Source organism: Tursiops truncatus, chromosome 4 (genome assembly GCF_011762595.2).
Source record: "Tursiops truncatus isolate mTurTru1 chromosome 4, mTurTru1.mat.Y, whole genome shotgun sequence".
Taxonomy (NCBI): domain Eukaryota; kingdom Metazoa; phylum Chordata; class Mammalia; order Artiodactyla; family Delphinidae; genus Tursiops; species Tursiops truncatus.
In genome coordinates, this window is record NC_047037.1 from 7,017,463 (window position 1) to 7,034,938 (window position 17,476).

Here is a 17,476-nt window from a genome sequence, read left to right on the forward strand (position 1 = left end):
AAGCAGAAACCAGCACACCACTGTAAAGCAATTATAATCCAATAAAGATTAAAAAAAATAGAAATTAGTGAAAGTGGGGAAATTGAAAATAAATGTAATACACATCAACATTTCTAGCTTCAAGTCACTGTTGGAAGGGGAAGAGAAGGAAAATGGGCTTTAATATATTAAGTCCTTACTACGTGAAGGTACTTTACACATTTTATTTCATTTATTCCTCAAAACAATCTTATGAGGCAAAGGTTAGTTTTTCCATTTTACTGGTGAGGAAAATATGACTTAAAGAAGTAACTCACTTAAGGCCAAAGAGTGTGTAAATTAATTTTGATTTGATCAGTATATATTAAATGGAAACTGGGATACAAGTGTTGAAGAAGACAAAGTCCCTGACCTTCATAAATGGATGAGATACCCTTTTGGCCTCTCTTGATGTACCTGCTCTCCTCTGCTATTTTGTGTGTAGTAATCTTTTTACTTTATTTTTTTTATCTTTTTTTTTTTTAAAGATTCTTTTCTTGCAAGCTTACCCTCCTAGAACTTTATTTATTTGGTGGCACTGGGTCTTAGTTGTGGCAGGCAGGCTCCTTAGTTGTGGCTCGCTAGCTCCTTAGTTGTGGCATGCATGTGGAATCTAGTTCCCTGACCAGCGATCGAAACCAAGCCCCCTGCATTGGGAACATGGAGTCTTACCCACTGGACCACCAGAGAAGTCCCTGTAATAATCTTTTTAGATGTCTGTCTACAACTCTGGGCCAAGAGTTCCTATAGGATAGTGATAGAAACACATCCATCTTTGTATCCCTAGTGCTAAATGAATTAACAGATAGCAATCGTTAAATCCAATGTTCAGATAGAGGTGGATCTTATAACAAAAGCCGTGCTGTTTCCTTAACCCATGGAGCCATGGAAAGAGGTAACATGCTGGGAAAATCTGCCTAATGAACTATGACAATGATATGTTCTTCAATGCATGAGCTGTATATCAGCAGGGATAGGATGAATCAGTGTTCACTTTGATTTTGGAAAGAGAGTTGGCTTTGATAATTTATATAAATAATTTCCCCCTTTACACCACATATCATCAGCTTTTACTGAATAACTGGAAATAAAAGTGACTGATAGTGATACAAATTGATATCTTCTCCAAGTTGTTTTGCTTTTAAATATATTTCTCTTGTTATTTAAAGCACAATGATTTACGATAGAAAAATGGCTAAATTCTTCAATCTCATTTAAATAGTTTTGCCCATAAATATATCTCTTTTATTATTAAAACACAGTAAATTCTAATGGATGGTTGGTATAGCTACCCTAGGAAGGTGTGAAATTGCTTTATCAGATTAATTTAGTAAGACTCAGTTTTTGACAGCTTCTTCAGAAGGCTATAGCAGTAGATAACATACAGGCAAAGCTGTTACAACATAGGGAGCTAAATTATGGTGGTTTAAAATAGAATTTTGTTTATTCAAGTCTCACACAAGATTTTTGAGGTGAGTGTCCAGGTGAGGGCAGCTCAGCTCCACACAGGTGTCTTTCATCTCGTGGGTTCCTCCACATCCTCGGGCTTTGTGTTCATCTGCATGGTCAAGCAGAATCTCAGGCACAGTAGACTGGGAAGGAGGGGATGTCTAGGGCAAGTTATCTTTTCTCATAAGTAACTGAAGTGTAAGTTGCACACTTTACTTCTGCTCATGTTAAATTAGTGATAGCAGTTACATGGCTACACTTAGCTTCAAGGGCGGTCAGGCAATATTGTGTTAACTGGGTAACTCTTTCCTAAACTCTATTGCTGTAGAAGAACGGGAGAATGGATTTTGTAAGGCAATTAGCAGTCTCCATTGCTAATTGTAATCCTGGAATTGACAGGACAAAAAAAGAAGGGATGGGTTCTGGAAAATCTTTGGTATCTGTTACCCATAAATGACAATGTGCTAAGCAACTTTCAGAACTTTCATGCATTTTAATCCTGAGAAGAGTTACTTTAGCTTGTCTTGAAAAATCCCTATTCCAATTTGGGGTAGCGGACACAATATAATCTCCATCTCTTTTTTTCTGTGAATCACTCAGAGCTATATGACTTGCCCATTGCCCAGGTGTCCAGTCAGTTGGTTGTGGATCCCAAAGCACAGATACAAGGAGTTTTGCTTTGCAAAGTATTGAAATGATGGCAGACATGAATGACTTTCTGAGACATTCAGGCTCGGGTGTGAGTTTATTTAATAGAAATTTATCAAGTGTTGCTCATTGAAGATTCTACATACATTTAAGCTTGGGAAGCACTGTACTAGAAAATCAGATGTCTGATGAAGTTATCTAGCTCTTTATAGGACTTTAATAAGACTACCAAGATCCACACCTACCCTCCAGGGAAGTCTAATATCAGAGCAAGCCCTCACTACTCTAATATTTAGCTTACTTTTCCTTTATAGCATCTGGAGGTTTCCTTTTTTTTTCCCTGTAAACTTAAACAAAACAAAACGAAACCCAGTTCAGAGATGGTTATATTTTATGCAGCATTTCTAGACTTCTGTTGGCTGAGAAGAATTTAGATTATTTTAGTGCACTGGTTTTTGTTTTTTAAAAAAATTTTAACTGACCATAACAGTGCAAGACTAGAAATCAATTACAAGAAGGAAAAAACGGGCTTCCCTGGTGGCGCAGTGGTTGAGAGTCCACCTGCTGATGCAGGGGACACGGGTTCATGCCCCGGTCCAGGAAGATCCCATATGCCGTGGAGTGGCTAGGCCCATAAGCCATGGCCGCTAAGCCAGCACGTCCGGAGCCTGTGCTCCGCAACGAGAGGGGCCACGACAGTGAGAGGCCCACATAACACAAAAAAAAAAAAAAAGAAAAGAAAAGAAAACCTCTGCAAAAACCACAGAAACAGAGAGGCTAAACAACATGCTACTAAACAACCAATGGAACACTGAAGAAATCAAAGGGGAAATAAAAAAATACTGGAGACAAAAGAAAACAAAAACAAAATAACCAAAAACCTATGTCATAGCAAAAGCAGTTCTGAGAGGGAAGTTTATAGCAATATCAGGAAACAAGAAAAATATCAAATAAACAACCTAACCTTACACTTGAAGGAACTAGAGAAAGAAGAACAGCAAAACCCAAAGTTAGTGGAAGGAAAGAAATCATAAAGATCGAAATGGAAATAAATGAAATATAGACTAAAAAAACTGTAGAAAAGATCAGTAAAACTAAGAGCTGATTCTTTGAGAAGATAAACAAAATAAACATTTAACCAGACTCATCAAGAAAAAGAGATGGCCAAAATCAATAAAATCGGAAATGAAAAGGAGAAGTTACAACTGACACCACAGAAATACAAAGGATCATAAGAGATTTCTATTAATAACTATATGCCAATAAAATGGTCAACTTAGAAGAAATGGACAAATTCCTAGATAGGTATAATTTCCCGAGACTGAACCAGAAAGAAATAGAAAATATGAACCTTCCAATTACCAGTAATGAAATTGAATTGGTAATAAATAAAACTCCCCCCAAACAAAAGTCCAGGTCCAGACAGCTTCACGGGTGAATTCTACCAAACATTTAAAGATGAGTTAACACCTATTCTCAAATTATTCCAAAAAGTTGAAGAGGAAGGAGCACTTCCAAACTCACTCTTTGTGGCCAGCATCACCCTGATACCAACCCAGACAAAGAAATCACAATAAAAGAAAATTACAGGCCAATATCACTGATGAATACAGATGGAAAAACTGCAGATGGAATCCAACAATACATTAAAAGCATTATACCCCATGATCATCTGGAATTTATTCCAGGGGTGCAAGGATGTTTCATATCTACAAATCAATCAGTGTGATACACCACATTAACAAACTGAAGAAATGAAATCATATGATCATCCCAACACATGTAGAAAAAATTTTTGACAAAATTCAATATCCATTTATGATAAAAACTTTTAACAAAGTGGGTATAGAGGGAACATACCTCAACACAATAAAGGTCATATATGATAAACCCACAGCTAACATCATACTCAACAGTAAAAAGCTGAAAGCATTTTCTCAAATTCAGGAACAAGGATGCCCATTCTCACCACTTTTATTCAACACAGTATTAGAAGTCCTAGCCTCAGCAATCAGACAAGAAAAAGAAATAAAAGGAATTCAAAATGGAAAGGAAGAAATAAAACCGTCATCATTTGCAGATGACATGATACTATATACAGAAAATCCTTATGATGCCACTAAAAATTATTAGAACTAATAAATAAATTTGGTAAAGTAGCAGGACAAAAACTTAACATATGGAATTACGTTACATCTCTATATATTAACAATGAACTAGCAGAAAGAGAAATTAAGCAAAGAATCCTATTTACAATGCCATCAGAAAGAATAAGATACCCAGGAATAAACCTACCTAAGGAGGTAAAAGACCTGTACTTGGAAAACTATAAGACAGTGATGAAACTGACTCAAACAGATGGAAAGATATACTGTGTTCATGGATTGGAAGAACTAATATTGTTAAAATGGCCATAATTCCCAAGGAAATCTACAGATTCAATGTGATCCCTATGATAATAACAATGGCATTTGTCACAGAAGTAGCACAAATAATTTTAAAATTTGTATGGAAACAAAAACGACCTTGAAAAGTCAAAAAAGCCTTGAGAAAAAGAACAGAGCTGGAGGTTTCATGCTCCCTGACTTCAGACTACAGTACAAAGTTACAGTCATCAAAACAGTATGGTACTGGCACAACGGCAGACACACAGACCAGTGGAACAGAATCGAGAGCCCAGAAATAAACCCACACACTTATGGTCAATTAATCTAGGGCAAAGGAGGCAAGAATATACATGAGAAAAAAAAGTCTCTTCAATAAGTGGTTCTGGGAAAACTGCACAGTTACATGCAAAAGAATGAAATTAGAACATTTTGTCACACAATATACAAAAATAAAGTTGAAGTAGGTAATGACCTAAATATGAGACTGGAAACCATAAAATTCCTAGAGGAAAACATAGGCAGAACATTCTTTGACATAAGTTGTAGCCATATATATATATATATATATATATATATATATATATAAATAAAATCTGTCTACTAAGACAAAGGAAACAAGAGCAAAAATAAACAAATGGAACCTAATTAAACTCAAAAGCTTTTGGACAGCAAAGCAAAACATTGACAATACAAAAAGACAACCTGCTGAATGGGAGAAAATATTTGCAGATGATATGACCAATGAGGGGTTAATATCCAAAATGTGTAAACAGTTCATGCAGTTCAATATCAAAAACCAATCTGATTAAATATGGACTGAAAATCTGAATATTTTTGCAAAGAAGACATACATGTGTTCAACACATACATGAGAAGATTCTCAATGCTGCTATCATCAGGGAAATGCAAATCAAAACCACAATGAGATATCATCCCACATCTGTCAGAATGGCTATCAACAAAACACACACACACACACACACACACACACACACACACACAAACAAATAACAAATGTTGGTGAGGATGTGAAGAAAAGGGAACCCTCATACACTGTTGGTGAGAATGTAAATTGGTGCCGCCACTGTGGAAAATAGTATGGCCATTTCTCAAAAAACTAAAAACAGAACTACCTTATGACCCAGCAATTCCACTCCTGGGTATATATCTAAAAATACTGAAAACACTAATATGAAAAGATACAGGCACCCTAATGTTCCTAGCAACATTATTTACAATAGCCAAGATGTGGAAGCAACCTAAGTGTCCATTAACAGATGAATGGATAAAGAAGTTGTGGTAAACATATACAATGGAATACTACTCAGCCATTATAAATAATGAAAAATGCCACTTGCAGCAACATGGAGAAACCTTTTCTTGATAGCTGTGAAGTTTCTTGGATTATGTATTTCTACAGGGTAGACTATATCTGCCAAGGCGAGAATTTTTAACGAAGGGTTCCTTTCAAAGGAAGTCTTTAAAATATCAGAGTTCCTTATGTCTGCAGATTGAGATTTCAGTTTATCTGGAACAGACCTTGTTTAGGAATATTTTAGTATGGCCATTTAGCTTTTTTTTTTTCCTTTGATACCTCTCTCACTGGATTCCTTTTTTTTTTAACATCTTTATTGGAGTATAATTGCTTTACAATGGTGTGTTAGTTTCTGCTTTATAACAAAATGAATCAGTTATACATATATATATGTTCCTCATATCTCCTCCCTCTTGCATCTCCCTCCCACCCACTCTAGGTGGTCACAAGGCACTCAGCTGATCTCTCTGTGCTATGTGGCTGCTTGCCACTAGCTATCTATTTTACATTTGGTAGTATATGTAAGTCCATGCCACTCTCTCACTTCATCCCAGCTTACCCTTCCCCCTCCCCGTGTCCTCAAGTCCATTCTCTACATCTGTGTCTTTATTCCTGTCCCATCCCTAGGTTCTTCATAACCTTTTATTTTTATTTTTTTTAAGATTTCATATATTTCTGTTAGCATACGGTAGTTGTTTTTCTCTTTCTGAGTTACTTCACTCTGTATGACAGACCCTAGGTCCATCCACCTCACTACAAATAACACAATTTTGTTCCCTTTTATGGCTGAGTAATATTCCTTTGTACATATGTGCCACATTTTCTTTATTCATTCACCTGTCTATGCACACCTAGGTTGCTTCCAGGTCCTGGCTATTGTAAAAAGAGCTGCAATGAACATTGTGGTACATGACTCTTTTTGAATTACAGTTTTCTCAGGGTATATGCCCAGTAGTGGGATTGCTGGGTCGTATGGTAGTTCTACTTTTAGTTGTTAAGGAACCTCCATACTGTTCTCCATAGTGGCTGTACCACTTCATATTCCCACCAACAGTGCAAGAGGGTTCCCTTTTCTCCACACCCTCTCCAGCACTTATTGTTTCTAGATTTTTTGATGATGGCCATTCTGACTGGTATGAGATAATATCGCATTGTAGTTTTGATTTGCATTTCTGTAATGATTAATGATGTTGAGCATTCCTTCGTGTGTTTGTTGGCAATATGTATATCTTCTTTGGAGAAATGTCTATTTAGGTCTTCTGCCCATTTTTGGATTGGGTGGTTTGTTTTTTGGATATTGAGCTGCATGAGCTGCTTGTAAATATTGGAGATTAATCCTTTGTCAGTTGCTTCATTTGCAAATATTTTCTCCCATTCTGAGCGTTGTCTTTTCGTCTTGTTGATGGTTTCGTTTGCTGTGCAAAACCTTTGAAGTTTCATTAGGTCCCATTTGTTTATTTTTGTTTTTATTTCCATTTCTCTAGGAGGTGAGTCAAAAAGGATCTTGCTGTGATTTATGTCATAGAGTGTTCTGCCTATGTTTTCCAGCCTAGTGTGTGGCCTTACATTTAGGTCTTTAATCCATTATGAGTTTATTTTTGTGTATGGTGTTAGGGAGTGTTCTCATTTCATTCTTTTACATGTAGCTGTCCAGTTTTCCCAGCACCACTTATTAAACAGACTGTCTTTTCTCCATTGTATATTCTTGCCTCCTTTATCAAAGATAAGGTGACCATATGTGCGTGGGTTTATCTCTGGGATTTCTATCCTGTTCCATTGATCTATATTTCAGTTTTTGGGCCAGTACCATACTGTCTTGATTACTGTAGCTTCGTAGTATACTCTGAAGTCAGGGAGCCTGATTCCTCCAACTCCATTTTTCTTTCTCAAGATTGCATTGGCTATTCGGGGTCTTTTGTGTTTCCATACAAGTTGTGAAATTTTTTGTTCTAGTTCTGTGAAAAATGCCAGTGGTGGTTTGATAGGGATTGCATTGAGTCTGTAGATTGCTTTGGGTAGTATAATCATTTTCACAATATTGATTCTTCCAAACCAAGAACATGGTTATCTCAACAACTGTTTGTATCATCTTTAATTTCTTTCATCAGTGTCTTATAATTTTCTTCATACAGGTCTTTTGTCTCCTTAGGTAGGTTTATTCCTAGGTATTTTATTCCTTTTGTTGCAGTGGTAAATGGGAATGTTTTCTTAATTTCACTTTCAGATTTTTCATCATTAGTGTATAGGAATTCAAGAGATTTCTATGCATTAATTTTGTATCCTGCTACTTTACCAAATTCATTGATTAGCTCTAGTAGTTATCTGGTAGCATCTTTAGGATTCTCTATGTATAGTATAATGTCATCTGCAAACAGTGACAGCTTTACTTCTTCTTTTCCGATTTGGATTCCTTTTATGTCTTTTTTTTCTCTGATTGATGTGGCTAAAACTTCCAAAACTATGTTGAATAAGAGTGGTGAGAGTGGGCAACCTTGTCTTGTTCTTGATCTTAGTGGAATTGCTTTCAGTTTTTCCCCTTTGAGGATGATGTTGGCTGTGGGTTTGTCATATATGGCCCTTATTATGGTGAGGAAAGTTCCCTCTGTGCCTACTTTCTGCAGGGTTTTTATCATAAATGTGGTGTTGAATTTTGTTGATAGCTTTTTCTGCATCTATTGAGATGATCATATGGTTTTTCTCCTTCAATTTGTTAATATGGTGTATCACGTTGATTGATTTGCGTATATTGAAGAATCCTTGCATTTCTGGGATAAACCCCACTTGATCATGGTGTATGATCCTTTTAATCTGCTGTTGGATTCTGTTTGCTAGTATTTTGTTGACGATTTTTACATCTATATTCATCAGTGATATTGGCTTGTGGTTTTCTTTCTTTGTGGCATCTCTGTCTGGTTTTGGTATCAGGGTGATGGTGGCCTCGTAAAATGAGTTTGGGAGTGTTCCTCCCTCTGCTATATTTTGGAAGAGTTTGATAAGGATAGGTGTTAGCTCTTCTCTAAATGTTTGATAGAATTTGCCTGTGAAGCCATCTGGTCTTGGGCTTTTGTCTGCTCAAGATTTTTCATCACAATTTTAATTTCAGTGCTTGTGATCGGTCTGTTCATATTTTCTATTTCTTCCTGGTCCAGTCTCCGAAGGTTGTGCCTTTATAAGAATTTGTCCATTTTGTCCAGTTTATTGGCATATAGTTGCTTGTAGTAATCTCTCATGATTCTTTGTATTTCTGCAGTGTTAGTTGTTACATTTCCTTTTTTATTTCTAATTCTGTTGATTTGAGTCTTCTCCCTTTTTTTCTTGGTGAGTCTGGCTAATGGTTTATCGATTTTGTTTATCTTCTGAAAGAACCAGGTTTTAGTTTTATTGATCTTTGCTATTGTTTCCTTCATTTCTGATCTGATCTTTATGATTTCTTTCCTTCTGTTAACTTTGGGGTATTTGGTTCTTCTTTCTCTAATTGCTTTAGGCGTAAGGTTAGGTTGTTTATTCGAGATGTTTCTTGTTTCTTAAGGTAGGAATTTATTGATGTAAACTTCCCTCTTAGAATTGCTTTTGCTGCATCCCGTAGGTTTTGGGTCATCGTGTTTTCATTGTCATTTGCTTCTAGGTATTGTTTGATTTCCTCTCTGATTTCTTCAGTGATCTCTTGGTTGGTTATTAAGTATTGTTTTATTTAGCCTCTATGTGTTTGTATTTTTTACAAATTTTTTCCTGTAATTGATATCTAGCCTCATAACTTTGTGGTCAGAAGAGATACTTGATAGGATTTCAATTTTCTTAAATTTACCAAGGCTTGATTTGTGACTCAAGATATGATCTATCCTGGAGAATGTTCCATGAGCACTTGAGAAGAATGTGTATTCTGTTGTTTTTGGATAGAATGTCCTATAAATATCAATTAAGTCCATCTTGTTTAATGTATCATTTAAAGCTTGTGTTTCCTTATTTATTTTCATTTTGGATGATCTGTTGATTGGTGAAAGTGGGGTGTTTAAGTCCCCTACTATGAATGTGTTACTGTTGATTTCTCCTTTTATTGCTATTAGTATTTGCCTTATGTATTGAGGTGCTCCCATGTTGGATGCATAAATATTTACAATTGTTATATCTTCTTCTTGGATCGATCCCTTGATCATTATGTAGTGTCCTTCTTTGTCTCTTGTAATAGTCTTTGTTTTAAAGTCTATTTTGTCTGATATGAGATTTGCTACTCCAGCTTTCTTTTGGTTTCCATTTGCATGGAATATCTTTTTCCATCCCCTCACTTTCAGTCTGTATGTGTCCCTAGGTCTGAAGTGGGTTTGTTGTAGACAGCGTATATATGGATCTCGTTTCGGTATCCATTCAGCCAGTCTATGTCTTTCGGTTTGAGCATTTAATCCATTTACATTTAAGGTAATTATCAATATGCATGTTCCTATTACCATTTTCTTAATTGTTTTGGGTTTGTTATTGTAGGTCTTTTCCTTCTCTTGTGTTTCTTGCCTAGAGAAGTTCCTTTAGCATTTGTTGTAAAGCTGGTTTGGTGGTGCTGAATTCTCTTAGCTTTTGCTTGTCTGTAAAGGTTTTAATTTCTCCATCAAATCTGAATGAGATCCTTGCTGGGTAGAGTAATCTTGGTTGTAGGTTTTTCCCTTTCATCACTTTAAATATGTCCTGTCACTCCGTTCTGGCTTGCAGAGTTTCTGCTGAAGAATCAGCTGTTAATCTTATGGGGATTCCCTTGTATGTTACTTGCTTTTTCCTTTGCTGCTTTTTTTTTCTTTGTATTTAATTTTTGATAGTTTGATTAATATGTGTCTTGGCGTGTTTCTCCTTGGATTTATCCCTTATGGGACTCTGTGCTTCCTGGACTTGATTAACTATTTCCTTTCCCATATTAGGGAAGTTTTCAACTATAATCTCTTCAAATATTTTCTCAGTCTCTTTTTCTATTCTTCTTCTGGGACCCCTATAATTCTAATGTTGATGTGTTTAATATTGTCCCTGACGTCTCTGAGACTGTCCTCAATTCTTTTCATTCTTTTTTCTTTATTCTGCTATGCAATAGTTATTTACACTATTTTATCTTCCAGATCACTTACCCGTTCTTCTGCCTCAATTATTCTATTGATCCCTTCTAGAGAATTTTTAATTTCATTTATTGTGGTGTTCATCAATGTTTATTTGCTCTTCAGTTCTTCTAGGTCCTTGTTAAACGTTTCTTGTATTTTCTCCATTCTATTTCCAAGATTATGGATCATCTTTAGTATCATCATTCTGAATTCTTTTTCAGGTAGACTGCCTATTTCCTCTTCATTTGTTAGGTCTGGTGGGTTTTTACCTTGCTCCTTCATCTGCTGTGTGTTTCTCTGTCTTCTCATTTTGCTTATCTTACTGTGTTTGGGGTCTCCTTTTTTCAGGCTGCAGGTTCATAGTTCTTGTTGTTTTTGGTGTCTGCCCTCAGTGGCTAAGGTTGGTTCAGTGGGTTGTGTAGGTTTCCTGGTGGAGGGGACTAGTGCCTGTGTTCTTGTGGATGAGGCTGGATCTTGTCTTTCTGGTGGGCAGGTCCACCTCTCGTGGTGTGTTTTGGGGTGTCTGTGACCTTATTATGATTTTAGGCAGCCTCTCTGCTAATGGGTGGGTTGTGTTCCTGTCTTGTTAGTTGTTCGGTGTAGGGTGTCCAGCACTGTATCATGCTGGTCGTTGAGTGGAGCTGGGTCTTGGTGTTGAGATGGAGATCTCTCGGAGATTTTCCCTGTTTGGTATTACGTGGAGCTGGGAGGTCTCTGATGGACCAATGTCCTGAACTTGTCTCTCCCACCTCAGAGACAAGCCCTGATGTGTTTTTCTTCTATTTATTTTGAGTGAATTATAGGCCCTCCCCACTCTGATACTCACTAGGGTTTAAGCATGATCCTCTGCACATAATTTAAAAATCAAAACACCAACTGGCGGATTTAAGCAAACCCCCTATTTTTAGAACAGTATTAAAAAAAATTGCAGATTTTATTTTCGGCCACACAGCCAAGCAGCAACAGAGGCGGCTCCTGGGCATTCCTCCATCCCTCAGTGCAGAGCTGGGCTGACCATTTCCTTGCCCGGGCAGCTGCCTCTCCTCTGCTCATCTTTCAAATTTCCCTTTCTACAGGAAGTTTAGCTAGCCAACCATAGGCAAAGTTATTTTCCTTTATCTCTGTACACTATAGCATCTTCAATAAATCTGTCTATATTGGTTTAATCCATGTTGAATGTAGTTTATAAAGGGAAAGGACAAGTACCTTTGTATAGCATATACAGACAAAGCATCAGTCCATGGGGTCCAAAAGAGGGGCAGGGCAGACAATACTTTTCCCTGGGAACAGTAGCTCTAATTCCAGGAAGGGTTCTCAGCTGAAGTCTGTGCAGCCAGAAGCACCCTCCTCCAGCCCCAATCTCAGCCCCTGCTTCAGCTGGGTTCCCATTTCCCATGCCTCCCGACTTCCTTAACCCCTGATGAAGAGCCCCCGGAGCTAAGGCTAAGAAGATCATGTCCTTAGGGCATGCATCCCATGTTTGGGAGAAGAAATATACACCACTGAACATGGAGCACATGGGAGATGGAAGTGACACCATGGTGCAGGGAGGGGGAGAGGCAGGCACCCCAAGAGGTGGAAGGGCCTGGCCCCCAGCCAGACCTGAAGACGGCGCTGCTTCCAGGTGTTCTTAGCAAAAGAAGAAACTCCTACAACCTAAGGGGAGGAGTTGTCCCATTTATACACAACATTGTAAACATATATGGTCCTGTTGTTACATGTGATTCAGTTTGGTGTTTGCATGTCTGTCTGTCCATCTGTCAGGCTGGGGGCTGGATCTCAGGAGCCTTGCTGGGCTACCTCCCCTTCCTACTGCCCCCACCTTCCTACCCCAGGAATGGAACCTGGAACAGGTATGGTCCCCCATCTTGGTGGGATCTGGCAGGCAGGGCCTGAGCCTCTGCCTCCACTCTGGCTCCAGAGTCCTTGGTGAGTGCATGTATGTACGTGGAGAACCTGAGTGGAAGTGTGTACAAGGGGGAGGTCACATCATGGGGGACAGGGGGCGGAGAGGGGGGCTGTTGGAGGCAAGGCCTGCCTGGGGTGGCTGGTTCACGAGTGGATTCTCCGTGGGTCTCTGGGTGGAGATTCTCAGCAACCAGGGTCCGCAGTCAGCACCCCTCACAGAGCACATGCTAACCCTGGATGGTCTTCAGGGGCATCGAGTATGAGTCCATGCCGACAAGGCACTTGTAATGGTCCCCACAGGATAGCCGCCGTCCAAGCTCCCTGACCCGGCAGGGCCTCAGACATGGTCACAGCTACATCTTCGGTTGCTATTCCTTGCCGGTCTTCTGCACGGCCTCCTGCGTGCTGCTCTCACCGCTGCTGGTAGAAGGCATCTCTTTCCTCGCCTGTTTAGAGAACTCGGGCGTGGTGCATGTGCTGGGAGGGCCGTTTAGGACTGCCCCCTGGAGGAGTGTGCCTCTCTCCTCGGCTTCACCTGGCTCCTCGCCTGTGCAGGGGATGGCATCAGCCTCCTTGTACCATGGCTTCCCAAGCTCCAGAATGTCATCCACATCCAAGTCAGCATCCCTGTCCTGATTCTCTTGGCCGTGGTACATGAGGAAGCCAGAGCCTGGAAAACCACCTCCCAGGAGAGTGGTGGCCCGCCTCCACCTCCGTGGGCTCCACTCATGCCCCAGGGTGGTGCTGTTCTCATGCCCCACGTCCAGGGTATCAGTCGATCCAGGGCATCATTCACAGCCATGAAGGAGCCTCTGCCCTTTGTCTTGCTTCCTCCGTTTCATTTTCCCAATCAGAGCATTCAGTAGGGTCTGCGGGAAGGCCTACTTCCTCCTTCCTGCCGGCCCCCCGCCCTGCTAAGTCATTGGTTCAGACACTCAGCATAGCCGCCAGGGGGCTTCTCTAGCGGGACCCCGTGGCCGGGTATGTGGGCGGATTGCCCCTGGCTGCCTGGTGGCGGTGGCAGTCATGATGGCTCCTCTATAGTATATTGTATATGGTTCCATTAGGGATCTTAACCCATATTAGTAGTTTATCTAGATACCTGTTTCCTCCCTACACCATGAACACCTGGAGGACAGGAAATGCACTCTATTTCTGTTTCTCTATTGCCTATAACATCCAGAGGCACAGAGGTCGGTCTTGATAAATAAACCCATGTTACTGAATAATGAAATTCATTTCAAAACTTAGGGTGAAGCAAAGGGTTGAATCTTTCAGATAAACTGGTGTATTTCCTTCTAATAATAATGAAGGACACATACCTCATTCTCTGTCAGAAACAGAGCAAATTTCTGGTGAGCATTTCTATAGCTCCTCGGTATTCCCTTGTTTGCTTGTAGCTGCCCTTGGTCCTATTTTAATCATCTTTGATCTTTTTTTTTAACAAATAAATTTATTTATTTATTTATTTTTGGCTATGTTGGGTCTTCGTTGCTGCATGCGGGCTTTCTCTAGTTGCGGCGAGAGGGGGCTACTATTTGTTGCGGTGCATGGGCTTCTCATTGCAGTGGCTTCTCTTGTTGCGGAGCACGGGTTCTAGGTGCACAGGCTTCAGTAGTTGTGGTGCTCATGGTCTAGAGTGAAGGCTCAGTAGTTGTGGCGCACAGGCTTAGTTGCTCCGTGGCATGTGGGATCCTCCCGGACCAGGGCTCGAACCCGTGTCCGCTGCATTGGCAGACAGATTCCCAACCACTGTGCCACCAGGGAGGTCCCATCATCTTCAGTCTTATTCTGCCTGTGTTTTATTATAAGCAATCCCAAGTGTTTTTAAAGATGTAAAGACCTAAGTAAAAACCAAAGAACACCATGAGTCTGTGTTACTGACAAGGGCCCTTGGATCCTTTAATCAGTAGAAACTGATAAGAGGCCAGATGAGAATTTCAGGTAAGGCTTTATTGAGGCTACTTCTGTAGTTCCAAGGAGCAAAAACAAGAAACAGGTGTCTTTACTGTTCCCTGAGAGAAGCTCTGTGGGTCCTTAAATGGGATAATAGAAGGGGCAGGTCCATGGGTCCACAGGAGGCCCACCTTAGGCGGTCTGCTCACCTCTGTGGTGGTGCCGTGTGCAGGAATCATGCCACAGTACCCTGTTTTTTCTCCTGGCACCTCAGAAATGGCAGTTGGTTTGTGGCCTTTTTGTATCCTATTGTGCATAATTACCCCAACTGCACATGAGTGTAGTTATTTTTAGTCATTCATAGTGTCTTTGTATTTTGTTACTGGAGGAGACCTTTGTCCTGGTGCAAGCACTCTGGTAAAGAATCCCAGGTCCCAGCCTATCTCAGCTGGATTCAAGGGGTTGCCCTTAGCAGCATCTTGGGACCAGAAGGGACGGGAACCAATGCCCTTAATGTTTCTGAAGGAGGGGAGAACATTCACTTTTTTTTTAATCCATCAGAGTTAGAGAGGAATCTCCCTGAGCAATTTGTTAAGTCCTTAACTAGGACCAGTTTAAGGAAAGGTATTGAGATTCTCTGACCTGCTGGATGTGTTAGTACATTATACAGTCAAATTTGGAATATGTGATCCACATATTTTCCAGAAGGCTTTGAATTCCAACAATGCCTAAAACATTTACCAGCAATTTTTAGACCATAAGGCAGTTTTTTAAAACTGTAAGGCAATTTTAAACTGGAAATACAATTGACTTTCTAAATGCCGTGGGGAAGAAAAAAATTAGTGAATTAGAAACTGAACTGAAGTCAATTCTCTAATCTTTATTTCTTCTTCTTATACCCATCTACTTATCCACATCTATTTTCTCTCCCCACATGTTCCCTTTTCTATTACTCTAAGTCTAACATGCAGTTTTCAGTTTTTTAATACTTTTTTTGGAGTGACTCAGGAACACATGAGCTTTCTCTCCCTACTCCAGAAACTTCCACACCATTGCCTGTAAGCCCCATGGAAGCTTGAATTGCTTGATTCTTCATTTACCTTCTAGTTTAGGATATGTGTGGCTCAGAGGACCCAGAGAAAGAAGGGCCTTCATCTTCAAAGTTCCAAGATAATAATGTAATTATATGATGAATTCAAGTCTTTGAAAGTCTATGCCTGGAATCTAACTGCATCCTGAGTTCCCAAAAAACAAATTTGTGTCATCTGATCACTTTCTTTCTATTCACCATGAAACTTTTCTCCTTGTCCCTCCTAGTCTGAAAAAACACTTGTTTTGCTTAAATATTACACAAACATGTTTCACTGGGCAGAAAGAGGAGTGCAGAGGTCAGGAGGGAGGGTCCTCTAAGGTAACTAAGAAGCTCCTTAGAGTTTCCCATGTCTTTATTATAGAGCTGCCGGAGCTTTGATAGAAGTTACCTGCATGGCTGCAGGTACAACCCTACCTTTATAGACTAGCATGTCTTCTACTCCCTGGGACAGCCTGAAGGTCTTCCCATGACTTAACTGCCTTCCTATACCTTATATCTCAGGCCAGGGGAGAGTAAACTATAGCTCATGGGCCAAATTTTATGTTTTTTTTTTAATGACACTCCTGTTTAATGCTTTCAATGTTTAATTCTGATTTTATATTAACATTGTAACTCTTGCTTTTTTATTTTTTAAAATAAATTTATTTATTTTATTTATTTATTTTTGGCTGTGTTGGGTCTTCGTTGCTGCGTGTGGGCTTTCTCTATTTGTGGTGAGCAGGGGCTACTCTTCGTTGCAGTGTGCGGGCTTCTCATTGCAGTGGATTCTCTTGTTGCAGGGCACAGACCCTAGGTGCGCGGTGTTCAGTAGTTGTGGCTCATGGGCTCAGTAGTTGTGGCTCGCAGGCTCTAGAGCACAGGCTCAGTAGTTGTGGCACACGGGCTTAGTTGCTCTGCTGCATGTGGGATCTTCCCAGACCAGGGCTCGAACCCACGTCCCCTGCATTGGCAGGTGTATTCTTAACCACTGTGTCACCAAGGAAGCCCAAATTTTATGTTTTTATATGGTTTACAAATTAAGAATAGCTTTTACATTTTTAAATGGTTGACGAAAAAACTAAAAGAAGAATAATATTTTGTGATGCATGAAAACTTATGTGAAATTCCAATTCTGAAATATATATATTTTACATATTGTCCACAGTTGCTTTCATGCTACAAGGCAGAATTGAGCAGTTGTGACAGAGACTATGGACCTCACAAGGTCTAAGATATTTACTTGTTTGCTCTTTATAGAAAATACTTGCTGACTCTGTTTCTCTCTGCTCCTGTATTCCCTTGTCTGTGTAGGCTGTTTCTAAGTTGTTCCAGGACCCCTTGGATGTATAGGCCCATCCGTTCACTGTTTCCACTGGAAAAAAAAAACATTCCCATCAAATTTTTACATATATTTTGAGGATCTTTACTGAATTTTGGGGAAGGGACGTAGGAAGGGATCACAGGCATATTGCACATCTTGCCACTTTTCTTGCTATCGCACCTTTTTCTACTTCTTCCTTTCCCCCCTCTCCATCTGGCTTCACCGAGAATTTCCTCCAGGTCACTTCCACACACTCTGAGGTTCCCTGCAGGTCTCAGCATCTATCCCAGGCAGGCTTATTGAGGAGTGACTTCCAAACAAAGGTAGTACTGTCCCTGAAAAAGAATTCTAGTGAACATAATTTTCTCCATTTCATTACTATGGGAGAAC

The 17,476-nt window shown here is 39.8% G+C and overlaps 1 pseudogene; it reads right to left on the reverse strand.

The window, feature by feature from the left end:
• Positions 1–12,715: 12,715 nt before the first annotated feature.
• On the reverse strand, positions 12,716–13,663 carry LOC101338648 (E3 ubiquitin-protein ligase RNF220 pseudogene; annotated as a pseudogene).
• Positions 13,664–17,476: the final 3,813 nt, after the last annotated feature.